The sequence below is a fragment of the Aythya ferina genome (assembly GCF_964211825.1).
Source record: "Aythya ferina genome assembly, chromosome: 2".
Classification (NCBI taxonomy): Eukaryota; Metazoa; Chordata; class Aves; order Anseriformes; family Anatidae; genus Aythya; species Aythya ferina.
The window spans coordinates 53,169,364-53,195,667 of record NC_140297.1 but is presented as its reverse complement, the minus strand read 5'-3'; the positions used below and the strand labels follow the sequence as shown (position 1 = coordinate 53,195,667).

The following is a 26,304-nucleotide window of genomic DNA, read 5'->3' as shown; positions in this document are numbered from 1 at the left end:
AATGACTCTTCCTGTTCTAGATCAGCATTTGACGTGCACACTACACTGGAATCTCCATCCTGGGAGCCCATTAAAAATGCTTCAAGGAAATGTATGAATCAGTTGATCATTTGCTAAAGAGCTGTATGGATTTTCCTCCTTTTAGTCCTTGCTTTTCCTTTCTTAGTTTGTTTTGCTTATCTTTTACAGCTCTATCTCACCTTATTTGAAAGAGGAAAGCCAGTGAAGCCCTGCGAGCAGTCCAGCAACTCGTGAAAAATCTTCATGCTACAGGATAATCCACAATTCCCTGAAGAAGAACATAGTGAATGTTGTGAGTTTATGTCGCCAAATGTATATTTGCAATTGTGTCTTCTCTGTGGGGGTGTCTGCGTTGTAGTGGTTGCTCCAATCCCTGGGATGTACTGAGCATCTTTTTGGTGTGCTGGAACCAAAGGGTAGGTGTGTTTGGGTTAGGCTGCAAAGCCAGTCTTTTAATTTCTCTCCTTATCACTCCTTTTTTTTTAATGATTTCAAGGGCAGAATGGTGATATCTGAGGAAAGATGCTGTGTTTCTTCTCCTCAGACCATGACAGTTATTTAATGTATTACTATTGTTTTTTAGCTAAATATATACTCTGCCTTTCGAAGGCCCCGTGATGGTGTAGCCTAACAAAAATGAAAACTATTGTGGATAACAGTTCAGCAATATGCAGTTCAGATTCAGGAGTTGTACACATGCTCATACATTGATGAAAATCGTTTGGCCACTTCCAAATTAGAGGAATGCAAATGTGGTTATTTGCATCTGCTATTCCAAATTCCTGTTCCTTTGATCAGTTCGTTTTATTTTTACGGTCATTGTTTTTCTTACGAAGCTCACTGCGTTTCTGGGTTGAAATGGGCAGATGTACAGATCAGATGTAAGCATCCTTAAAAAGAGGGGAAAACAAGAATTCTCTGCCTGCCAGGTCTGAGAATAATCCTTCTTTTGGTTTAAAAAAAACTTGAGAAATTCAAAATTAGGTAAGATGGTATTTGCAGTATGAAGTTTGTATTGGTATTAAGTTTGGTACTTACAACGAAATAGTTAACAAAGCTGACATTGGGAATCATTGGTAACTAGTAGCTCTAAGTTGCCAAGTTAATAACTCATTAAGCTGAATAAGGGGCCTCTGAGAGCTGGAGCTTCTCCCTGTCTGTGTATCCAAGCAGACGTGGCTGTATCAGCTTATTCCCACACTTTGAAAGCCTGCTCTGAAACCACAAGGGCTTACTTTGCACGCTGACTTCCTAGGGCAGAGGAGGGCAGCCTTAAATAATAATAATAATAATAAATAAAAAACTGTCCTAGCATGCAAAGAAGCTGTTGGGATAGCAGGAGCTGTTTGCTGGAGATGTTGCAATCAGCGGAGGTGATTGCAACAGCAGCACCACCTCATGCCGAGGAGAGCGTTCCCCGGTCCCGTACCCTGTGCGGTGTTCAAGATGGGCCAGATAAACTGCACCAGGGAGGGAGGGAGGTGATCATCAGCCATCGCAGGGGATGGAGGACCTGTGCAAGATGCCCTCAGCGTGATGATTACCTTCTGCCCTGTCCTGAATGGTTTAAAACGAGCCCACCTCAGGCGGCCTGCGATTGAGGTGACAGACCCCCAAGTCACACTCCCGAGGCCTGGGCTTGCGAGGAAGGAGCAGCACCCTTCTCACCAGGTACAGATGGGAAGAAAGTGCTCTCAAAAAATGCTCTCCCCCTGGCATGGAGGGCATGTTTCTTGCGGAGGGGTCGTGCACAGGCGATGGAGAGCTCTTTGGAAGTTCCTTGAGAGCTGCTGGCTTCTGCGTGCAGGACAGCGCTGTGGCGAGGAGGCGGCCGGCCAGGCTCCTCCTCTCCCCTCCCCTCTTTCCTTCACCCTCTCCGGGAGACAGGAATAGCAGAAGCAAGGAGGGGTGGTATTTCTGCCCTTTCTGCTGAGAGGAAATACCAGCGCACAATGATTTCTCTGGAAAAAAATCCCGTTCTCTTTTCCCTGGGTGTTTGCAGGGTGTTGTGGCGCTGGGACCTTTTGCAGGGCGAGCAGCGGCTGAGCTCGTCCCTTCCTCCTCCTCCTTCTGCCACCGAGGCAAATTTCAGAGCCGGGGGTGGGGGGTGGGCAGTAAATTGGGACCAGCATCTTGTATCCACCTAGAAACTGCCTGTTTACTAAACAGCACCAATTTCTCGCTTCCTCTCTCCTGCTCTCCTCATTTGGATGAAGAGCGTTTCTGGAATAGCAGGGCTCGTACAAATCAAGTCCATATTTCGCTTTTGCAGAGAGAAAATGAGATGTCAGGAGGAGCTGTTAAGGAGGACTGTTATTTCGCTTAGTGAGGGGTCAAAACGAGGAGAGGTGAGGCTGCTGTGCTCCTGCAGAAGGGCACCTTGTGAATGCCAGCATGCAATTTGGTGATTGTCTGGTGGGGCTTAGGTATCCCGAGGATTTTTCCATCCTGAAAACATACGCCGCAGCTTTTTTGGAGTGCTAGCCACACAAGCACAAACACATTCTGACAGGAGCAATGAATAAACTCTTCGTGTGCCTCGCTCGCTGGCATTTCTTCACTTTTTTTTTTTTTTTTTTTTGCACTTGTGCTAAAACCTCTGGCACAGTTTGTGGGAAACGGAAAATAAATCTCTAACTCCAGCATGTGTCAATAACTGAAGCGTCTTCGGTTGATCTCATATCTGTGGCTGTTATTTTGGGCAAACTGCAGATGGCAGGATAGTAAACATCCCTGTTCCTCGCTCTGACAGCCTTGCAGCGCGTGACTTCGGTGGGAAGCAGCCTGCGTGAGGGCTGGGTGCAGCCCCACCGAGCATCTCGGGGGCTGAGTTTAGCCCCAGCCCCTTTCTTCTCTGCCTCCTCCTCTCGCCATTTCTTGCCCTGGTCCCATCTCATTCACTCTCCTCCTTTGGACGGACCAGAATGGCTCAAGGCTGACATTTGGGAGGGGAAGTTGAAATAGTTCGGGCCTCTTGCAGTGCTGAAAAAATAAAAAATAAGCCAACTCCGACCATACCTCGAGGCCTCAGGTTTGGCAGCGTGTTGTAAGTGATGAACAGTGGGTGAAAATGGATGTTGCAGACACGCAGCAGAGCTCCTGAGCCTGGGCAGAAGCAAAATGGGCCGGGGGAGGTGTTGCTGCACGCCAGGTTGGCTCGCTGTCCCCGAAGCCACTGCTCTGAGCGTGCAGGGTGTGAGCCCAGATTGCCTCTTTCTCGCTCTGCATTCCTGCTGGCCCCTCCTGAGCTGCCTTTTCCAACCTGGATGGCTGAACTTCCCCTTCCTTTGTCTCCCGTGCTTATCTGCTGGATCCATACTTGGATCTGGAGTGCCAGCCCCTACCCTCCAGCACTGTGCTGCTGCAGCCGCCCCGCTGGTTGCCTTTTGTAACCTGCAGGTATCCCGTTGCTGTCAAACCCGAGGTGTCCCCCCCTGCCCTTCTTCCCCCGGCTCTCCCCACACCCCAGGCACCTCTGCATTTATCGCTTGCAGTATGCAATCCGTGTATTAAAATAATTATTGGTTAGGTCATTCATTACTCTCTCGCTTTCTTCTCGGCCGATAGAGCTTCCAGAGAACGGAGAAGTTGTAATTTCTCCAGGGCTAAAATCCAAGTCTTTGATAGGCAGGCATGATGCCTGGGGCCACTACATGTTGCTACCGGTTGTCAGCTCTGTAAAACTTACCCTGCAGAGCAAAGAAATCTGGGCACAAAGATTGTTCTCTTCTCTCTCTGTGGCAAGCTGCAGTTTCCCAGCCTGTTCCGCCTTCCCTTCATTGTCTTCCAAGCAAATGGCTGTAAGATTATGACTCCCATGTTTGGACTGAGAACAGCTTTTGCCTGAGCAAACAGATTTCTCTTTGGCAGGCTCTTTAACTGCTGCCCCAGCTTTTCGCTGTCAGCTTTGTTTCACGATTTGCCGTGAGGGAAGTCCAGGCAGTGCTGGTGCGTCGGAGCGAGGAAGCCGAGGACGGCGGGCAGGTGAACGCTTCTGCCAGTGACTGCAGCGCCCTGCTCCGCGAGGAAAAGGCATCTCTTGTAGCTGGACAGCGTGGCTTATGGCTGTTCTTATCTTTAATTTGGTGAGAGTGGCTGGAGAGGCTTCAGCTCCTTGCTGGCAGCACTGCTTGGTCCAAGAGGCTTCGGCGTAAACCAAGAAGTATTTGGAGCGAACGGGGAGGATAGCACGGCATGAGAGCTGCTCTGCTCCTTGCAGGTGGTGGCTGGGGTGCAGCTGACCAAAACACAGGTGTCCCGTGGCTGCCAGAATTCTTCTTTTATTGCTCTTCTGCCTCACTGCTGCTTTTTATTGTATTTTTTTGGTGGTGCTGTGTTAGCGAGCTGTTTTTCTGCGCCCACAATGACCCCAGCGGTATCTAGTAGCCTGCTGGTGCTCCTCTCAGTGCTAATAACGTTGGTGGCAGCAGCAGGAAGAGAATATAAATTAAGCTCTTCTAGAAGGGAGGTTGTTTTTTTTAATTTTTTTTCCATGTGCTGGTTGGAGTGCCTGTTCAAAAGGAAAGGCTGCTGTAAACCGGTGGGTTAATTTAAAGGGATCAGGAGCCCCCCATAGCAGAACACTGTCCTGCACAACCTGCTCATTCATATTGATTCCAGGTTTGTTTGCAGCCTGCCAGGCATGTTGACCCTGGATGCTGATGTTGGGGAGGGATATTAGATGCAGATACTCGTAGAGAAGCTGGCAACGCTGACGCTATCTGTGTTCCTTTTCAGTGAGCTTCATGTTTCTGGTTGTTAATCAGCGCTGGCGCTTCCAGCCACCCGCACTGATCAATGTTTCAGAGGCACCTGATGGCACAAAGGTCAAGAGGAAGATAAAGAAGCAGGTTGCCAGGGTTGCTCTGAGCTTCTTCCCCTGTTGAGGTGTCAGAACTGGGGACAGGCTAATGAAACCTCAGGCGCTGCAGTCTTTTTTTTTTATTTCTAGTGGATTTTCCTGGCAGCTCTTTAAATAATAAAGAAACCCTCCCCACTAGGGCAAAGCGAGTTTAGTGTACTCAGCAGCGATAGAAGAAATCTGTTTGGGGAGTGAAGGTTGTGTTAGATGAGGAGAGGAAGGTTGGTTGTGGCTTTCTGAGGCTGGTAACCTTCAGTCAGGCTTGGGGTGGTGGTTTCTAAATTCTCTTTGTCTCACTTCCAACTTCGGGAGTGCAATAAGTCCTGCTAAAGCATTACAAAAGCTCTGACAGCTGAAAGAAGCCTAGCAAAATGGGGTTTGGCTTCCCTGACGAGTGGACGCCTGTCCAGAGCTGCGGAGATCCCTGGCAGTGGAGAGAGCAGCACAAGGGAAGCAGCAGGTAAAATGGGCTTTAAGCCTTCATCTGCCAGGAGCTCGTCCCTCTGGCAGGTAAAACCTCTCTTCTCAGCAGCCTGACCTGGTATTGCTGATGCTAATAGTTGTTTTTTTTAAGAAAAAGGGACCCCAGGTAACGAGAACCTCCAGTGCAGTAAGAGCCAGTTTGACACTGGGTAGAGCAACAGGAAGAGCACCGGAGGAGCTAACACTTCTCATGTGTGCAGCTCACGTGTCTTGGGGCTATTTTGGAGTTTTCAAAATGAGTGTTGGTTGTTTTCTTGTGAAAGCACGCACTGCAAGTGGCTTTGTTAAAGAGTCAGCTTTCTACGAGGAAAAAAAAAAAGGCAAAATGATCATTTTGGCACAATTATCATCCCTTTGGCACTCAGTCTGTGCCATGTACCGCTGCTGTTTGAGGCAGGAGGGTCCTCCAAACGTCCTGCTGAGCTCAGGCACCCGTTAGATCCCCAGTGGGAATCACCAGGCTGCTTTCTGCTTCTACTGGATCCATTACCAGGTTAGTATAACCGTCTTTATTCAACCCGAGGGACAGCCTGCAGGGCGATGGAGGAGATAAAAGTCCAAGTGTTTCCTCCTTGTGCTCATTGACCAGTCAGACCAGTTCAGCTGCAGGGATTTGGCTCGGCGATGCTCCTGGTGACATTTGGAGAAGGGGTGAACGAGCTGCAGAGCTCCATGTGTCTTCATTACAGGGTGAAGCCTCTTCCTAAATTAAATGAAGCAGGCAGTCTTCATTAGCTCCAGGTTTTGTTGTTGTTATTATTATTCTAATGTAATTATCACTTTTCTTCAGTCAGCCTTATGCTTTCCTCCTTACAAATAAACTCCTTCCATCTGGAGAGTATTTTGAGACGGGGAAGGCAACAGCGAAGTAGTGGAAGGATTGTGTAGCAGCATGTTCCTACCCTCTAAGTATATATATAATGCCATAGAATAAAATTAAAAAAAAATAATAATACACGAGACACAGAATAGGATCCCCCTCTCTCAAAAAAGACTATGCCAAGGAAGATTGTTGAGTTACCTACGTAAGCACGTGCAATGCAGGAGCATGGTACATTGAGCTGCAAGGCTCCTGCAGATCTTTGCTTCCAAAAAAAAAAAAAAAAGGGCATGAAGAACTGAGGAGTTGCCCCACGCTGCTCTCAGCACCTAGTTCTTGGCCACAGTGAAATAGCTACTGCCTGCAGGGAGCACGAAAGGCCCGGTCGCACCGGGTACATCTAGTACATCAGAGCCCTGTGCAGAGATTCCCAGGCTGACAAGGTGCTCTGCTCAGGCTAATTAGTGCTGCTTCTCCCCTTACATCTTCCCTGATTATGCTAATTAGGCAGAGCAGGGTGCTGCCTGACACTGGTTTTCTGCTGGTGAGAGTCAGAGGAGTGTGTCTGCGCAGCCCTGCCCTGCAGCATCGCCCTGAAAACGTCTGAGCCCACTCAGCACAAGCCCACGAGTCTGTGCCGTGTGCTTGTGCAGGGCAGGTGTATCCCAGAGCGTTATTATACATGCTCTCAAGGATCACTCGGCCTTGGGTGACTTGCTGGGGACTGCAGGGAATGCACGTGGCTTTAGGGAAGATTCTGAATCGTGCTCTCAAAAGCACACGTGCTGCTAAGTGTCATCAGCTCCTGCTCATCTTGCTGAAAGTGAACAACTTGCCAGGCTTTGGAAGTGGTGGTCTCGAGCTCCGCAGGAGAGGCAGGCTGCCGAGGAGACAGAAGTACCCAGGTAGACGATCAGAAATGGTGGAATTGAGGAGTAACAGCGCAAAGAGCTCAGACCTTCTGCTTTTCATCCTATTTACCTGGGTGAGAGTGGCAGAAGAATGGGTTGGCAGGTTAAATTAGATTGTGAAACCTTGCTAATTAGCTGTGCATTCCCCACTCCACCTCTCCCTCTGTCCTTCCCAAGTGGAATTCCTGCAGCATGAAGTGAGTGCGGGGATAGGTAGCTTTCACAATGTGGTTTTTTAACGTTCAATTCTGATGGTAGCTGTTACAATATAGGTAGGTTTGCAGCCAAATTTTGTTTTAAAGGCATGGAGTGGCCTTAGAGAAGCCAGGTTTTGGAAGTTAATGCTGGAACATTTTTGAGCTCTTTTAAAAGAAACCAAATCAGACCAATTAAAAAAATAAAAACAAACAAACAAAAACAGAATGACAAGAAATAAAACCAGTTTTGCTCATTGTAGTAGAGATGGCATTTACAGTCCTGACTGCTCCTCCTCTGACTAGCACCTTCCTGAGAAATGCAGGGATGAATGGGTATGTATACTCACATGCACACCTATGTATATATTGATCTTAGTGAGCTGAGAATGTAAAACTGAGTACAAAAACGTATGCCATTTTTGGTAAGTTGTTTGTTTTAGTTGCACAGTTTCTGTACAGTGATTTTCTTGCATTAATGTTCCGTGTGTGAAGGCTGAGGTGTGGTAGAGCCCTTGTCGTAAGATGGATGTCCGTGTTTCGTTCCATATTGCGAAATGGTAGTCCTCCAAATACCACGCCAAGCCACCAGCACGAATAAATAGCTGCGCTGCATTATTTTTGGGGACTAGCAGTTTCCAAGGCAGTCGGTACGGTCACAGCCATTAAGTGAGTAGAAAGTGTTTTGGAAGAGTGGAAGGAGCTTTGTTGACTGAAATGGCTGGGTCAGAGCAGAAAAGGAAGGGTTTGCTGTTTTAAAGCATAGCAGACATTTTAGACATTCTTATCGAGATGCTTCGGTCACGCAGTTGTGTGAAAGGCTGATAAAGCAGCGTGCGATAGCAGCCCTCACAGCTTAAAGTGCCCGAACTTGGCACGGCCAGTGGTAATGTGGAATAGGAATAAATACAAAGCTCCTGTGCTGGAATTCCCGGCTCTGGTTATTAGCAGCTCCCTGTGTAAACACGGGCTCGGTGCATCTAATGCTGGGAGGACGGCTTTTGTTCTCTCCAGGGGAGGGCTGCTGGCTCTGCACGGGCTGGGTTCAGACCCAGCTCTACGGCTCGGTGTCTGGAGGAAGCCTCCTTAGTATAAACCGCGCACCAAAATAATACGTGGGTAATTTTTCACCGTAATGCAAGTGTTTCACAGATTTTAGGTGTTGAATATCTGTTGCTCGTTCCACTCGAGCTGATTACCACCAGCTGGACGGAGCACCTTAGCAGGCACACTTGGTCAGAGTTGCAGGTTTGGCGTTGCTTTGTGGCCAGGTTGGGACCAGCAGCTTCCAGTTCCCTCCCAGCGCTCCCAGATGCTCCCATTAAGCGCTTAAGGATGGCCTGAAAGGAGCGGGGAGAGCTCTGTTAACTTCATGCCCCGGTGGGGCATACGATAGCTGATTTTTTGGTTACAGACTTGGGCCCTGGGCCTGCTTGCTGACCTGTGCGTGCTCATCAAGCTGCCTGGCATGTCTGGGCTGGAGCCTCGAAGCAACGGAGAGCGGTGTTTGTCCGTGGTCAGAGAGGGAAACCACCGTGCCAACACAAACCCTGCTGTCTGATCAGGCCAGTGCTAAAGGTAACGTGTGGAGCAGTGGCTATTACTCCTTCAGGAAAGCGAATGTAAGCAGGGTAGATGCCCCTTAATTAAATTACGGTTGCTATTTTAAGGCTTATGGCATGAAACATTAAGGCTCAGTGAAGGTATTTCTCTTTAAACGTTCCTTCAGGACTTTGAAATGCTGCAAACAAAGCTATCTGATGGTAGCCGCGCAAAGCTGGTGTCAGCGTAGCTGAAACCGAAATTGCTCTCTCATGAGTTCAGTCACAGTGCCCGTACCTTGCTGGAAAACCCAAGTGCTTGGGTAGAGAAAAGATAGGTCGTGGTTGAAGCATCTCTGCTTGCTTCTGTGGTTCTGTGTCTTTCTGTTTGTGCTTTGGCAAATCTGGTGTGGGGGACGAGGAGTTGTGGGTGCTGATTGTTTGTCTGTAAACTGTCCTACTGGAACGGAGGCTGTAGGAGGCTTTCTCGTGGATCTTAATCAGACTCGTGCCTTATCTGAACACTATTTGACCCTTGAAGATGCTGCAGGTGGCTTTCATCCAGCGTTCCCGAGCCCACTGTGTGAGCATGCTTGCAACAGAGGGAGAGGAGCACTCACTTGAGGCAGCATCCTCATGTATCAAACCACTGCGCTCCTGAAAGGCCTTCCTCTCTGCTAACATGCTTTCACTTGATTTATTTTCTAGTAGTTCAAGCTGATGGCAATGGTCAAGCCTCACGGTGTTAGACGAAGGCCTCAATACCTGCCTTCTCCTTTATGGTGGAGCACAGGAGAAATTACATCCTTGATCTTCACCTGGAAACAGAAAGGAAGAGATACAAAGGAGGAGTATGTGATTCTTGATTACAGGGAAATACAATGGCAATTCGTGCTGCTTTTTCATAGACTTTATGGTATTAAAAAGTAAATTCAATAATTCCTGTCTTCTTTCTATTTTTCTTTAGGTTCAGCTTAATAAAGGTAGAAGCATTCTTCCCTTGGTAAGGAACTATTCTGATATGAAAAATGTGAAACCTCAGGGATAAGGCAAGGGAAATTGCTTGCCAGGATCATTGTTTTCTTAGGGAAGGGATCATTTAAATGATTCCTGGCTGAATACTTTATCCTTTTCACACCCAAAAGGAATAAAGAAAAAGAGTACAAAATTTGCCTTGGTAAGATTTGGTCATATCTTTGGTCATGCATGGCTAGATTTGAAGTGCAATAGAAACATGATGGGTCTCTTAGAGTGGGTTCTCCAGGTTTTTGAGAAGAGCGTGCAAAGCTAAAATTTAATCCAGGATAAGGTCTGACGGTGTTTGGATCAAAGCGTTCAGCTCGGGTCATGACAGAGGTTTGGTAGACACCAAATCAGAAAGCTGGCATTCAGATCCCACTGTCTCCCTCGCTCAGATGTGTGGGGTTTCTGTTTTGGCCTGGCTTGTTTCTTACTTAAAGCAATCATTTCTGTGGTCTGTGGTAATTGAAGTTAGTCTTGTCCTATATTGCCTTTTCATGAAGTGCAACTACAGCACCTTGTGCATTGAGCGTCCTGGAGGCAGGTACTGCCTTTTAGAGAACATTTCTTGGTTTCTCAGTTTCTATCATACCTTTAACATGATTTCCTTCCCCTCCTGTCTGCAAAGAGCATTTTGATGCTCACATACTGACTCCTGCAGCTCTCTTCTCTTGCAGCCTGTGGTTTGGGATGGCTCCACGGTAGGGCACCAGCTTGGAACAGAGAAACAGTTGGCAGAGCCAGAAGTAAAAGCTATCTGATGGGTGACTTGAGGCATGTCATGACCAGTCAGTGCTTCAGCCATAAAGCAGAGATAGTGATACTGATACCGCTCCTTGGTAAGGTGTTATGAAACCTTTTCATGAGTATTTCTGCTTCAGAGCCGGGGTGTTTTTAGCCAGGATTCCAAGGAACTGAGGTGTGTGTGTGCTGGTGACGATGTCTGTGTCCCCATTCCCTCCCTAACACAGCCTTTTGGCTGGTTCCCACCAAATCCAGCAGGGAGTAGAAGTCCCAAAGCAGCTGGAGGCTGCCAGAGGGAAGACAGCAGAGAGGGGCGAGCGTGGAGGAGTGGGTATGGACCCCAAATGTGGGCATGGACCACAAATCTGCAGGAAACTCATCCTCTTGAATGTTTTCACTCTTTTTTTTTTTTTTTTGCACAGAACATCTGCAAGGAGCTCTGCATCCTTCCTGGCACCTTTGGCAAAGCCCTCCAGCTCTTCCCTTCCCCTCCATGCTACTCATGTTTTACTTGTGCATCAATGTGAATTTAGAGCCTTTTCCTTTCCCTGCAACCTTGGGGCTTCTCCCCATGGATCCCGAGTGGCAGAGCCTTCCCACTCGTAGGAAGAAGCTTCCCTCCTGATCCTGGATACACAGATTTAACATCTGGCAGAAACCACTTTCGGTGACTGCTGAATTTCTTTCTTGCACAGCTCCGTTTGTGTTTCCAGAGCGCTGGCCTTTTCCTGCACACAGGGCCTCTTGCTTCCTTGGCATGGGTCTCCTGTTTGGTATTGCTCTGTACGTTGAAGGCAGCTACACGGTAGCAGTAGTAATTACAGGGATGCAAATTTATTATCTCATGTTTAGTAACTCAGTAGGAGCACATGTTTATCTTGTACACTTGAGTGCTGTTTTTAAATAGTGCTGTGTATACAATAGATGGTTTTAAAGTTGACTAACCAAGAAAACATCCTCAAGGCTGAAAGAACAAGCATGAAAGATATGCAAGAGTTGCAGCCTGGTTTTTCGCACTACTTTGTGTCTAGCTTGCTGACGTACATGGCTGAAACAGTGAGAAGTCTCGTTTATGTGCCCAGATAAAGCCAACAGAGTTTACAGTGATCAGATTCACCTCGTGACTTGGAAGAGTGATTTTAAACTTTGCAGGAGAGAACCGATGTGTGAAATGAATTTATTAAACAACAACAAAAAAAGGAATATTAGAGTAAGAATCCTTTCAGTGGGAGCAAGAGACAAGTAAACAAATAGGCAGCTGACCACAGGCTCTGTGGTTTCCGTGGAAGTAATTGTATGAAGACCAAGACTCCTGAATTACCTTCAGGTCAGTTGTTTTCAACTATGTTAGTGTAGGTCAGTTTGAAGTGCCTCCAGAGAGGAGGAGTCATGACTGTAAAGGAACATGACTTAAAAACACCAATCATAGAAAAATTCTTTACCCTATAGCCAGCTTTGAAGTCTCTTGACTCTTTTTATTGACTTTAGGTCAAGCCTTTGATACCAAAAGGCAAGAGCAGACGTGTCTCTGAAATTATTTTCTAGGAATTATTTATATGCGTGATGTGTACTTTGCAATTTTAATAAGAATCTCTCATATCAGACTTATTACTATTATGGCATCAGGCTTGTAGGCTCGGGCAAGGTCTGCTGTGGCTAGCCTTTTGAATACACAGCTGGTAATGAAAAGACTCTCCAAACCAAGGAGTTCCTGTGATGCCTGTGTGTTTTTTTGTTTTATATTCATGTACCTCCTGTTTGCACTGAAATAAGAGGTGCAGAAGACTTGCTGGTGTAGATCATGCTGCCCATTTTCCTGACAAGACAGGGCAGTTCCCTGCAGTGCCTTTTTAAGCGCTTTGCCCTATTAAGTCTCAAGCATCCAGACCTCATAGCTTCCTTTACTTCCCTTACAAAGTTGTTAATAACTTCTTTATCAGCCTAATTGCCACTTTTTAGAATTTCCCTGTAGTCTTAAACTGCCCCAGACACCATCTGTCAGAATTGCATCCTACTCACGTTGCTGGGACATAGCAACAGCACTGACGGGGTGCTGCAGGTCGTCTGTACTAAAAGGCTCCTGAGAAGCTGTCCAAGTGGTATGGCAAAGCCCATGTCTGGTCCAGAGGAGAGTGACTATGCTGTGGACGGGCATCGAAACTTGGAGCTGCTTATGTTTACCTGGAGCAAAGCAACTGGGCCTTTTTGTGCTGGCTGATCGAAGTTGTGCTGCTCCACTCGAAAATTTCTGAAGGCCTCATTTCATCACTCGGCCTTTCATTTCCTTCTACTACTCAGCTTGCTTTCTCATTTTCCTTTCAGCCCGATATGCTCTCTCAACACTTAAGTTTTCATTTCTTCCTTTTTTTTTATTTCCACAGTAGATGGTGGAGTCACATCCCACATGGCTCTGCCATCTGGAACAGCTTCCCTGACTCATTCCTTTTGAGCTTCGTCTTTATCCTTGGCCTCTATGTGTTAATGTTCCTTCTAATAAAACAATCAAATCTCATGCCCAGAGGCTTCCAGTTTTTCTCTGCTCAGTCATTCTCTCCAAGACACAAAGCTTTGCCTACCCTTTGATGCACAAGGTTATTTTGTGATCTCTGCTTGTTATTAGACACAGAAGACCTATTTCAGAGACACCTAATCACATCTTTAAGTCTCATTCTTATTCAGGACAACACTTCAGGACATATTTTCCTTTTTAGCACCCCCTTTCTGATTTCAGCAGGCTTCACTGATTTAAAGTTAGAATATGTTTAAGTACTGTGAAACTGATGAAGCCTCAGCTGCAAAGCATGTTTTTCATATTGAAAAAGAAAAAAAAAATCAAACCAAAGCATACTGCACAGTCTGAAAGTAATGGAAGCTTCAAGCAGAGAAGTAAGATTTCAAATCTGATACTACATCTCCTTAAATCTCTTCCTGAGAACGCCAAACATGCTGTAAAATCAAAAAACAAAAAACAAACAAACAAAAAAAAAATCCAAGCAGCGTTGCTTTGCAGTCTGTTGACTCAAAACATTTTCTGCTGCACACGGAGATTTTCAGTAGTTGACATAGTATGCAGTTGTTCTTGCTAAATTAAGAACGTCTCATGCTTTCTGGGATCCCATGGCAGAACTGCTGAGTTGCAATACTTACTTAAAAAAAAAAAAAAAAAAAAAAAAAAAAAAAAACGAGGTTAGTTTATTGAGCAGTTGGACACAACTTGCAGCACTCCTGCTTTCCTCATAGTGGCTCCCTTAAAGCTGCCATCCGATGGGGGAAAAATCCAGCTAACAGCAGGCTGTGCCCGGGCACACACAGTCTGGGCTTTGTGCAGAGCATGGCTTTGGCATCTGGAGTGGGAGCTGAGGGCACGTAAGGCTGGGGTGTGGGGCGCTGCAGGAGGATAACCAGGCATCACTTCTGAAAGAAGCACGGGCTCGGCTGCGGGGCTCCTGCCCAATTTTCGCCATCCTCGCCTCTTTCTTGCTATCTCCTCCACCCTTCCAGGCTGCAGATCTGCCCGGAGAACACACAACACAGCCTTCCTAATTCATAAAAGGTGAGGAGGGGGAGCAATGCCCGGCCTCGGAGCAGCCCCTTGGAGTCCAGCCAGTGTTGAAATCAGCTGTCCTCGGGGAGGGCGAGTCGCCTTCAGTGTGCGTCCCACCAAAACCAAGCAGGGGACACGGATTGCCCCAGTGATCTTGCCCCAGGTCGCTAGGTAGAGGTGCAGTGACTTCTTGTTTGCTCCTGGGGTGATGGCACAAGGCAGCAGAGTAGCACGAGAATATTTCTCAAGGCTGAGTGTGGGTGTGTGATTGTCGAGGTCTGGGGTTTTAAGCACAGAGCTTGAGCCACAGTGCTCCGTTAATGAGAGGTTTGCCTTTGTCCTCCTTAAAATGGGAGAAGTAACTGAAGACTACATAATGCTTGGTTCCTTGTGAATCATGGGGATTACATGGCTAGAAGTGGATTTGCTAAAGACCTTTTAAAAATGCATTGCTTCTGAGCCTGTCAGATAGTTTCCTGACCAGACCGCCATCAAACTTGTTTTTTTTCCCCCTCTTAGATACTCAGTGGACATGAAAAACCTTCCTGTGTATGGAAATAGAGGTGCAAAAGCAATTCAAAAGGATTAATGTGTTCCTTTTCCTCTTCATCACAGTTCTTGTGGATTTTTGTGGAAGATTCACAACCCAAGGACCACCTTAAGATACCTTCTTCCCAACCTATTGTGATTACTCGGGATTAAAGCAGCCTGAAGCAGTGTTTTAGGGAATTTCTGATAAGTCCTTTGTCCCCAGTGAAATCTGTTTTTACTTTGCTTCCTGCTCTACAGAAAGCTTATTCCTGACACCAGCCCTGCCATCCTCGTCAGTTCAGCAAATGTTTCCTTGGCATTGCACTTGCTGTTTTTGAACCACGAAAGGCTTTTAGGTAAAGTTATCATAATATAAACTGAAAATTGACAGGCTGAATAGTTGTGGTTAGTATGTGCTATAGTGGTGATGACATGGGAAAATATGTTGTTTTTCTCCAGATGACTGTTTGAGGTTAGTTCTAGACCATTTTGTTCATGATGTGCCAGCTAAAATTGTGAGAGCGTGACTTTGAAGTAAGCAGGTTAGTTTGATTTTTTTATTCTTTTTTAAAGCCTGATAAAGGCTTGTTGTCAAAGAATGGATGTTGTTGTTCTTGGGGGAATTAGAGAGGATGGAGCCAAGTGTTTAAAGGGACTGAAAGGTTTAGAGGACTGAATTACCCATACTGAGTTCATCTGACTGCATAATCCAACCAAGGGTGGCTCACTCATGGGACTAGCATGAGTAAAGCATGGCCCAAAGGGCAAAAGCCAGGTGATTGAGGGGCCTCTTCTTCACCAGAAGATTGTGGGGTGAAGGAGGGGTGGGTAACAGCAAGCAGAGCCAGCCCTTCCTGCTGGCAGCAGAAGCGTTGTGCTGTAGGCCTGCCTGTTCCTCGTGCTCTTGTCCTGAGTTCAGGACAGGAGCAGCACTACATCCTGCGGGGATGGCAGCGCAGCAGAGCCTCGGGTGGCATCTTGCATGCTCCAGCAGTCACAGGAGGATCTGCAGGCACCAAAAAATGTCACGGTGCTGAGTCAAACAAGTAGCGCTCTGAAGGACCACAGAAACATGTGCCCTGCTCATGAGGCAGAAGCAAGAAAAGAAGGCATGAGACAGGAGGTGATGTTTGATGTCTCCGTATCTAATGATAAAAACAAAAGTGACTCAAATGTCACTTTCTTCCAAAACAGGAGCCTTTTTGGTGTGGGCTGCCAGTGTGTGTTAGGAGCGATATGCAAACTACACAGAACTTGTGTGTGGCTAAAAGATGGTTTCTTTTTCTTTCATCTGTTTCATTTTGTGCTGCAAAGATGCACTTGCGTGTAAAAGGCTTGACATATTTAACAGGACCTTGAAACAGCTCCGCTGAACTGCAGCACGGAGAACAGCGGAGGAACATGGAAGGATAGCAGAAGACATTACCCCAGCTTAAATTTTCATATAAAACCCGGCAGTTCTGGAGAAGTTCTTACTCCATCTGCTGCAGCACTGTGTGAGTTTGGGGTTTAAATCTGTTCCAAGATCTTCGTGGTGTTCGGGCACAGAGACGCAAGTCAGCTGTGGAGGAGCAGCCTTAAATGTGAGTTTGCCTTCACCCCTCCTGAACTGCTCTGCTGACATGAGATTGTTAGCACAGCCCACTCAAGTGAGGATTTTTCTGGTGTTGCCATTTTTTCTGTGCTTGTATGGGCTAATCTCATCTCTTCTTGTGGTGGGGGAAGAACAGGGTGTGGAATGTGTTGCTAGCACCTCACCTGCCCAGAACTGAGGAGCCTTCAAGCTTCTCGAAAGTTGGACTGTGATGATGTTTGAGTGTTGCCCTTTAGCCTCAGCAAACACGCAGAGCACACGGATGGATTGTTCCTCCCTAAAACATCAGTGAAGAGCCAGGGGAAGAGACGGGCTTCTAATATTCTCCTAACTCTGATAGTCTTCCAGTGGCTCCCAGAGGATCATTCATTTCCTCAGCACTTTCTTCTTCACTCTCTCGCATGTCTCCTGTCGGCACAGCTGTACTAGGGAGAGTTTAATTGTAAGGCCCTAACTCATAAAAGCTTCTCTCTTCCCTACTTCTGATTAAATATTTTAAAATATTTGAATCTAGAATGTTGATTGATAATATATTGATAATATCATCTGACCAATACAATTGTTTCATTAGGTTATTTCTGAAAGGATGTACATGGATATAGGTAAAAACGCCAACTGATCCAAGGGTGGTGAGGGGCTGTGTTCGCCCAGATGCTGACCTTTAATGGTTGGCATTTGTACGTCCAGAAATGAAGGCAGGTGGAACTGTCAGCTGCTTTGCTCAGGCAAATATCCTTTAAAGTTCACTACAAGGAAAAATTGAATCGTTACACGTCGTGTATATAAACTAAAAGGTGAGATTCTGACAATTCACCAATTCAGTTTCTGACACAGGTCTCTCTTTCCTGGAGCCAGGATCTCTCCCTGCATGCTTTTGCATTTACTGGATGATGATCCTGTTTGTAAAATAGGAGTAAGAAAAGGCAACATTAGATATGAGGGGTTGTTTATGTCTCCGTATTTAATGATAAAACCAAAAGTGACTGAAATGACACTTTCTTCCCAAATGAGAGATTTTCTGGTATGAGCTGCCAGTGTGTTAGGATGCGGTGGCTGAATGCCCCTGCTCCACTTCGGTAAGACTAATGGGCTTTTAATTTCTGTAGCCTTGCTCCCAGTCTCTGGGGAGCGCTTCCCTGAAAGTGTGCAGGGACTGGGCTTTTGCCTCGAAATTTGGCTGGAAGGACAGTCGCGCACGCACGGTGGGATCCCGAGCACATTGGGATCCTTACCCTGGTGGAGGCCTCTGGGCACAATGCTGTCATAAATTTTAAGTAACAATAATAACACTGTGAAAAGTTAAATAAATGCGTCAAGTTAATTTTATGCTCCCCTCCCCTCAGGCAGATTAGCATAAATTGAATTTTCTAATAATTAGCCCAGGCAATTACTGTCGACAAGGTGTACCCGATTTCACCGAGCGGTGGCAATACCCGGAGGACGGAGCCTGCCAAGAGCAGAGAGGTTCCCAGATGGACCCAGCAGGAGCAGGTCCAGCTGCCCACTGGTTTTGGAGGTGCTGTGTGAGTGTGTGCCGACCCTGCCGTGGTTTGGGCTGCATGCGTATCGCCGCCGTGCCATCCAGATCTTTGGGACTTACATTGGAGTTATGGAAAATACCTCACTGTACTGCCTGCGCTCAGCTTATTAAACTGTCACAGTAAAATATGTTACGATCCCGGGCTGCCCTTCCCAAATGCATCGTAGGGGCTGTTAACAAACACCTGTCAGGCTCAACTGCAGCGTCTGATCCCCAGCTTCTGCTGCCATGCCGGAGAGCAGGGGTTGCACGCCGTGCTGGCGCTTTGCAGCGCGCTCCGAGAGCAGGCGCTTGGGAGCAGGGGGGCATCAAGGGGCTCTGGGCTTGCCTTTGAATCCACTGATGTTTGGTCATTAGTAGTGAGGAATAAGGAAGAAAAAAAAAAAAGGGTTGTGTAAGGCGAACGGTCTCTCTGTGCTCCCTCACTTGGCATTGACAGAAGTCTCAGAACATTTCAAGTGTTTCTTCTTTTCCCTTTTTTTTTTTCAAGATATAAAAGTATAAACAGGTCTTTGCCACCGTTGCTGACTTGAATGAAGGCTGGTGCTGTTACACGTGTGGCAATCGCTTGGCCAGGAGAAACCTGCCGTTTATTGTATCACAGCCCTGTAGAAAAGCCCAAACTCCCTAGCTGCTTGCCTTGACAGAGGACGCTGCTTGTACGTGTTCATTTCCAGAGAATGAACTTACAGTGGAGGAGAGGGAGGAAATTAGCCCAGCAGCATCTCAGAAATGTTTGTGGAGGGTTTTTTTTTTGTGTTCGGGGATTATTTTTTTTCTTTCGTTCTTCTTCTTTTTTTTTTTTTTTTAAATGGTGAGCTCAGAATCCAAGGAGGCTCAGCAATCAGCGTGCTTGAACGCCAGCCAAGACACTGAACTGGCAGCCATCCATTCTGATATCAATGTGAGTGAAATGTGTACTCAGTAACTGGATTCAGGCCCTTCATAGTTTGCAAGCAAATATTTCTGCTTTTGCAGATCAGATAAAAAATAGAAAAAGCTGTGCGGCTCTCGAGCGTGTGAGGGAGAGGGTTCTGCACCTTTGCAACGGGGCCTTGATACTTCTGTGTCCCAAAGTCCTGTGCCTTATGTCATCATCTCAAAGGCTATGTTCTATTTCCAAAATGCATTTAATTATGTCTTCTAATGTTTTAACTGCTCAATCTGCCTTGTATAAAAGCTGTAAATATCTCACACTGGCAATAAGCTGTAGGAAAGGGAAGTAAATTGGCATTTTGTGAAAAGGTTGTACAAAACCAATGGAAAGCTATGCAAATAAGCTATGATACAGCCAAATTTGCATTTTCTCTTGGGTTTAGTGATGATATGCACAGCATGACTTTGGCAGACTTGCCTCTTGGGATGATGCACGTACTGGTGGTACGGCCCTGTAGGGTCAATTTAACAAGTGTAGCGCTGCGATTTTCCATGCAGTTTCTCAGAACCACTGAGCAACGTGCAGCAATAAATAGCGACAGAGGAAATCGATTTTTTAGAGTAAATACATTTAGTAGGAGGGAGAAGTGTTATACAAATCTTTCACCTTGCCAAAATAAGGTTAGCAGTTTTGCTTGGTGACGCTGCTCAACTTTCCAAAGTGACTGCCTTCTGCCGTCTTGCGTTGACTTTTACTCTTTGGTTTAGAAAACATCAGGACAAGGAGACAGCACAGAGTCGTCGTGCTCTGGGTGCTCAGATCAGTGGAGCAACAGAGCGGAGGTGACATGTCACAACCAGCTGACAGTGCAGTTTCGCAGTCTTTGAGTTCATTGAACCAGTGGCAGCTCTTCCAACTTGTTCTTTTGCCCAGCTGAGAGGGAAGGTGGAAGCATACTCGAGGTGTCTGGTGATAGTAATGCTATTACAGGGATGATGACGTGGGAACTCGCTCTCGGAGCCCTTTACAATCTGTTTGATTTTTGAGAGACACGTATGCCTTGTAAGTGTTGCTAGAACCTCTGAAATTACTTTACCTGCATGATTCTCATATACGTTTTGTTTGTGTTCAGGAATTCATTCAGCATTTTAAGTTGAAATCATCAAATCAAAATACATCATTGAGTTAGAGGTTATTGGTATTGGCCTTCACATGCTACATGTTCCTGCAAGCCAGTTATTTCAACCCAAATTTGTTTTCTTTTCTACTGTGAAAGTGGTCCAAATGCAAATTTCTGTATGTGCTTTCCTTGTCGCAAGGATGAATTTGCTCCAGCATCCCTCCTCTGCTTGAGAAGGGGTGGGACTGCTCCGTCCCATGGGGTGAAGAGCACTAGAACGAAGTGCTGGCTGTTCTTCTGGCCCATGCCTTGGTCCTGCATCCCTCGGAGTGAGCAAAATGTCAGGCACTAATCTGTGGTAGGCTTTGGGTTGGAGTCCTACAAGGACCGCTCAGGAACAGCCTCAGGGAAGCATCTCTCCTTAAGGCAGTATTTAAACAGAATTTCTGCAGTATTTAGGCAGGAATTTGGTAGCTGTAGGACCAAACACCTGGTACAATGCTGTCCCGAATTTAAGCACAAGCTTAAGTGCTCTCTTCCTGTGACCTCAGCACACCCAGTGCTCTGTTCCTTTGCCTTACAGAAGCAGAAGGGAGTTTGGCTGCTTTCAAGTGAAGCCTGCCAAAAAGAAAAAAAAAAAAAAACAACTCAGCAAGCATCTTCTTTTTTTTTTTTTTTTTTTCTTTCCCTTGGCTTCTCTATAAATAGTCAAACATTTTTTCAGAGCAAGTTCAGTTAATGTTCTGTGGTGGTGAGTGAATGCTGTGATGCTCTGGTATGTTTTGTGCTCCTGAATCTCATCGTACGATGCTTGAGTAGAATTTAATTCAGGTTTTTAAATGAGACGAAGAAAGACTGCTATTAAATCTTGTCTGAATTTTGTCACTGACTTCATGAGAAGCTGTCTGAGTGCAACTGGGAACAGTTTGGCTTCTCCTTTTGCTGTATCACTGGACGCATGTTGAAAGTTTTCCCTTACTATCCTTACCACACAGACAATCACGTCATTCTTGAAATGAATGCTCCTTTTGCTGCCCATATGCAAGACATTATGCGAACATCTGCGTGAGTCGCAACATACAGCAGGACAAATTATTGGTGGCAGGACGCAGAGCCCAGCTTTCAGCCCCTGTCTGCAGAGGGTCTGTGCAGCCTTCGGCTGGTGCTGGTACCTCCTGATGCCTGTTGGCCTTGTTTCACTAGCAACAACTAGTAGGGTTTTGCCTTTTTTTAAAAAAAAAAAAATTCTTCTTTTTTTTCTTTCTTTTTTTTTTTTTTTTTTTCAGAACCAAATGTATAGTTTCGCTCCGGCAGCTGGCTTTATCAAGAAAATGCTATCAGAATTGTGTGGGATTTTGTGAGTCATTACCAGAAATACTGCAGTGGGTGGATTAGCCCCTTCAAAGTGGCTGCTCTGAGTGTTTCCAGGGTAGTAAGGTGCAGTGAAAATAGGGTTGTGCCTGCAATTTTAGTCTGCACGCCTCAGCACACCCTGGGCGAGGGAGATATTCTTGTTCAGCCGGCAGCCCCCTGCGATTTCCTATCGGCACTGACACAAAATGGAGCGTGGTTCCTCAGGCTCCCTAAAGTCAGGGTGCCTGTTTCTGGAGGCCATGGCCGTGTGGCAGGACACGGTGGCACGAAGCCGGCCCTTCAGCAGCAGCCTGTGGCACAAGGGGCGGCCCAAATGGCGTCGCTGTTGTGTCTGTGTGCCGTGCCTTCTGGCAGCAGGGCCTCTTCAGCCACCTCAGGTCCTGACACGGCTGATGGGGCATCGCTTTTCGGAAGTGCCTGAACTTCCACTGACAAAACCACTGGGGACTTTGTCAGGGTCCTGCCCTCTCCCTGACAAAATCACAACAGCCAGGAGCTGCCATGCCCCACAGCACACAGGTTTGCATTTGTGCATCCCAGCGTGGCACAGGAGCCCCCACCATGTTTTCTCTCTGAGGCAGGGCCCAGGAGATTTGCACACACGTGTGGGCTTGCCTGCTTCATCTGAGCACTCAGCACCTCCGGGTTTCTCACCAGAAGCACATTTGTTTGGGGTAGAGATTTTTCTGCTAGGCCTTAAAGGACCATATTGTCCTGTGCACTGAAAGGAAAACATTTCCCCTTCCAAGAGATAACCAGAGCAATGCAAAGAGACTGCTTGATGAAGTCAGGATGGGGGTGGAGAGGAGGAGTCCAGCTAACCCTCACCATGAAGCTCAAAACCAGCTCTGATCAGTGATGGCTTGCTGTGCCCGATGCCCTCCCAAGCATAATTTATGACAAACATGCGGTGACATTCCCTGCTCTGCTTCTTTTTTTTTTTTTGCTCAGTTTGGGAGCACCAAAGGAAAACCAGCAGTGGTGTACTTTCTGGCCCCCTCCAGAGGAATGTAGTGGCAGTGGGGCCATTTGCTGGGTGCACCACTCAGGTACCACAGCCCCTGCCGTGTCCCAGTCAGCTTTCCCTCCAGCCACATCACCTTTCCGTCCCTGCTTGTGGTGGGAGAAATTTGGGAATGACAGCAAAGGGGAATGGGTGGCATGGCGAAGTGAAGTGCAGCTTCTTGGTGATGCTGCAGGCAGGGCAGGGCCAGGGGTGGCCATGGACCTGGTCCTGGTCCTGGTCCTGGTTGGAGCCAGAGCTTCCTGGAGAGGTAGCAGGACTGGGCCTATCTCTTGTTGCATGACCCTAATGTAGAACTGCCATAAATAAGCTTCTGGTTTTCCCCAGGCATATATATCTTTTCATTTTCTGGCCTAGAGGTTTTGCCTGCTTGGAATCTGAGGCTTAAAAAAAAAAAAAAAAAAAAAAAGAAAGAAAGAAAATAGCAGTAATAACAGTGTTGATAATTTTTTTGCCTTTGTCCTGAGGTTTTTCTGCCTCTGGTGGCTCGGTTGGAGCCCTAATGCAGTGTGTGAAACTCTGTGGGTTTAGGTGCGGAAATACCAGCCTTTGCCCTGCACGGGTGGAAACTGTAGGCCTGGTTTGTGCATTTTTTTATAACTCTAAAGCCTAGATATGATTCTGCACATGGACAACATACATGCAGAGGAGCTTGCACTTACCTGGCAAGCCCCAGATGGGAATAGGGCAGCCCCACAGCAGTGACTTCCCATTGCCACAGCAGGTAGCACTCCTTTCCTGAGCCCTGGGATGAATCAGCCTCTCTCCATCTCACAGCATGGCATCCCTGGTTCAGGACAGCATTTTACGTACGTGCAGACGTGCGTTGTCATGTTGCCTTTTGAGCCTGTGCCCTGTTGTAGGGTGGGATATTGCCCCTGTGTTTGAGTATTACTCTTTATGGGTTAGGCGGTTGCATCGTTCACAGAGGCACGAATGCACACTGGCAAGATTTGCAGAGGCAGGTGGTAGCCTGTGTTTTTCTTCTGTTTGTAGCTTTTAAATTTAAAAAATAATCTTTTAAAGCTCTACACTGTCAAGAATGTGGGTGTCTGGCTGAATGAGAGAAAAATAAAATAAACTCGCATAATAAATACACTAGTAAATTCTCAGTTTCCCTAAACTCTCTGGGGGTTAGTTCAGTTGGTTGCTTTTCCAAGGAAGAGGAGCAACTTTTGAAGAAAGTTTCCCTGAATGCATTTCCTTACTACAATTAGGTTAATTGTTAGCAACGTAGGTATTCCAGTCGCAGCATGAAGTGCTGCTTTCTGACAAATTCAGATCTGCTTTCTTCTACATCACGTCATGAGTCGAGTATGGAACGAGAATCCAAAGGCCTTGGATATATCCGTATGTGTAATATATATACTTGTGTGTGTGTGTGTGTGTGTGTATTTAATAAGACTATTTTATTCCTTTTCAGCATTTTAAAAGTCGACCGCCTAGAGGTAGGCACCTGGATTTATATTTAGGGACTGAAGTAAGCAGGATGGTTTTCAAAGGTCCCGTGTACCTGCAGCTCTCAGAGAATTAATTAAAAGCAGATGTTCTTTTTGGCAACTTTGGCAGAAACAAATGGGAGATGCTGGGTGCCCGGCACCTTTGAAACACTAGCTGCTCGTTCGGATGCCTAAACATGGAGTTTGGTGTTTAAATTTAGGCACCCAAGTTGGAACATTTTGGCCCCGTAATCATAACAATCGGTGGCCCCTCTGTCCCGGAGCGCTGCAAGCACAGATTCCTCCGAGGAGCCCGGAGGTTGGCGTGTGGGAGTGAGCGGGGCCAGGGGCCGGGTTTCTCTGCGGTGCCAGCGAGCTCGGCTGCCTGCCTTATAGCACATGCAAATGAGGGTCAGATGGCTTGACAGTTGGTTATGAAACTAAATAGAAATTATGCAAAATGGGATGGATTTTGCACATATTTTTAGGTTTTGTCTTTTAGTCGCTTGAATCTTTAATTAAAATACCAGGGAGGGAAAAAAAAAAAGAAAAAAGTACAAGCAGCAACTGTTATGTTTCACATACATACTGGATGTAAAGTAATAGCCTGCTATGCTCTTTTTAGGGATCATTTTTATCCTATTGCAACTGAGCATATGAAGCCATCTTACAACTTGCCAGAAGTGACACCTGCTTTCATACTTCCTAATAATTACTTTAGCTTTGACAGAAAGTACTTGGCAGGGTGCATACAAATTATGACTCGCTTCAGGGTACAAATAATGTCATAATGACTTTAAGAGTTTCTCTTTATGCTCAAGATATTTGCATGTACATGCTTTGTTGGTATGAAACGAGCAAGCGAAGAAGAGTTTTGGTTGACTTCTTTTAACTTCTGGATAAAAATGCCTCTTGGATATTGTAAGCGTACAAATAGACTAGGAAAGTGAAATAAGTAGTAAGGTTTTCAGTGGCTATTTGAGCATGCCTGCCTATTCTATTTATTTTTTTTACAACTCTGTTGCTATGAAACTGCCCTGGACATTTACTAGGACATTTACTTCTGATGCTAGATATTCACAGTCGTCTTGCTAGAGCAGAGAACTTGCCTGGGGGGAAGTGGCATCAACCTGCAAGGTTGTTTTTTTTCCTCTGCCCTGCCTTGCAGTGGACACGTTTTCGGTATAAAGTGCATTTGGATGTGCCATGTGCTCTTTTCCCCCATTTTTTGCTGTTCTTGCTGCAGTTAAATAGAACTTGAGGTTGCATGTATTTATCTGTCTGCAAAATCAAGGTCCTTATTATATATCTGACCCCAAACTGCAGCTGGGAAGTTAATCTTCCACAATAGTTGGTAGTCACTGATTACCTTTTAGTCTTTAAAGTGTTAAGGGTTTAACATGTAGAGTATACATTGTACAGGAGAGCCTCTACAATTTTGGGAAAAGGTGGCTGCTGCACAGAGACCGGTGATACACTTGCCCAAGATCATCCCCCAGTCTGTGGTGGAGCAAGGATGCAATTCCACATCAGGGTGGCAGAAGTTTTACCCTGGGGTAGGGTCGCATCCTTCTGGGCCCTATTTTGTCATCCAGCTGCAATCTGAACTTACAAAATGCTAGAGAGGACCAGTGGTGAATGAGGCTTCCTTACTTATATCTTTCCTTATTCATATCTGTGAGCCATCTGCCTACCCAGTTTTCATAGAGAAAAGGAGAAAAAAGAAGCTGAAGGAGAGCATGAGGGGCAGGTAGATCCTTAAGCAGCTCACTGAACCATTTCTGAAGGCAAGTTGAACGGTTTCTGGAAACCAGAACACGAAATTTCCACATGAGCTTCCTTAGAGACCTGGAAGAGGAAGGCATCAATAAATACATTGCTTCTGCGAGACAGAGCGAGCACTAGTGGAAAGCAGCTGGGAGCCCGTTTCTTATCTGAAACAAGTGCAGTGTGTTACCTTTCCACTGCTGTTAGGGGACTTCAAAAGACAAATGCCTTTTACTTCCTGCCGGAGAGAAGCTAAGCTCTTTCTATAAAAAGAATGAATTTGGAAAACGTCTGGCGTGCTTCTGGGTATGTGCGTGTTGGTCCGTGTCTGTGTCAGTCAGAGTTTTAGGAGACACAAAGTTCACGTGTGTGTGAGTCTGTCGTTACTGCAAAGACTTGGGCAAATTGCAGAGAATTCAGACAGCTGCAGGAAAAGTGATTGATGGATTAGAGAAGAGAAAAAATATTGAGAATTAAAGACGACTGGTGTGTCTGAATGAGAGAGCAGAGCGCGAAGGAAGAGCGCGGTCGTAAAACTATGAGCCCTGTACTCAAGGGGTAAAAATATGGAGAGGAACTGTTTTGGGTGGTCCAGGCAGTGTGACTATGGGATAAAACCGAGCCCAGAAAGCGCGGGCTGAAATCCAAAAGCACTTCCAGCTAGCGAGGAGATCTGCTAGATTGGGGCTGAAGCTGCGTCGCTTGAGTCATTGTAAACGAGCCCCAACAGAGGCACGGCGCCCCAGGGGACGGCCGGGAGGGGACCCGAGCATCACCTTCCAGGTGATCTTCCCCTCGTGCTGTGCTGTCTGTGGGAGGTACAAACACCGACAGCGGCTGGAAATGGCGTGGGGATTTCTGCGAGCTGTATTTTAGCATGCATTTGAATAGGGGTTTCC

The 26,304-nt window shown here is 46.4% G+C and overlaps 1 protein-coding gene across 17 annotated transcripts in view; it reads left to right on the top strand.

Moving 5' to 3' along the window:
* Window positions 1-26,304, top strand: part of ATXN1 (ataxin 1) — a 265,892-nt gene that overhangs the window by 118,535 nt on the left and 121,053 nt on the right. For 16 of the 17 annotated variants that reach the window (XM_084508611.1, XM_084508613.1, XM_084508617.1 and 13 more), the window contains one exon: window positions 190-313. The gene's annotated coding sequence lies outside the window, so the exon portion shown is untranslated. Of the gene's footprint in view, window positions 1-189; window positions 438-26,304 lie in introns of those variants that run through there. The other variant, XM_084508610.1, reaches the window with a different exon arrangement.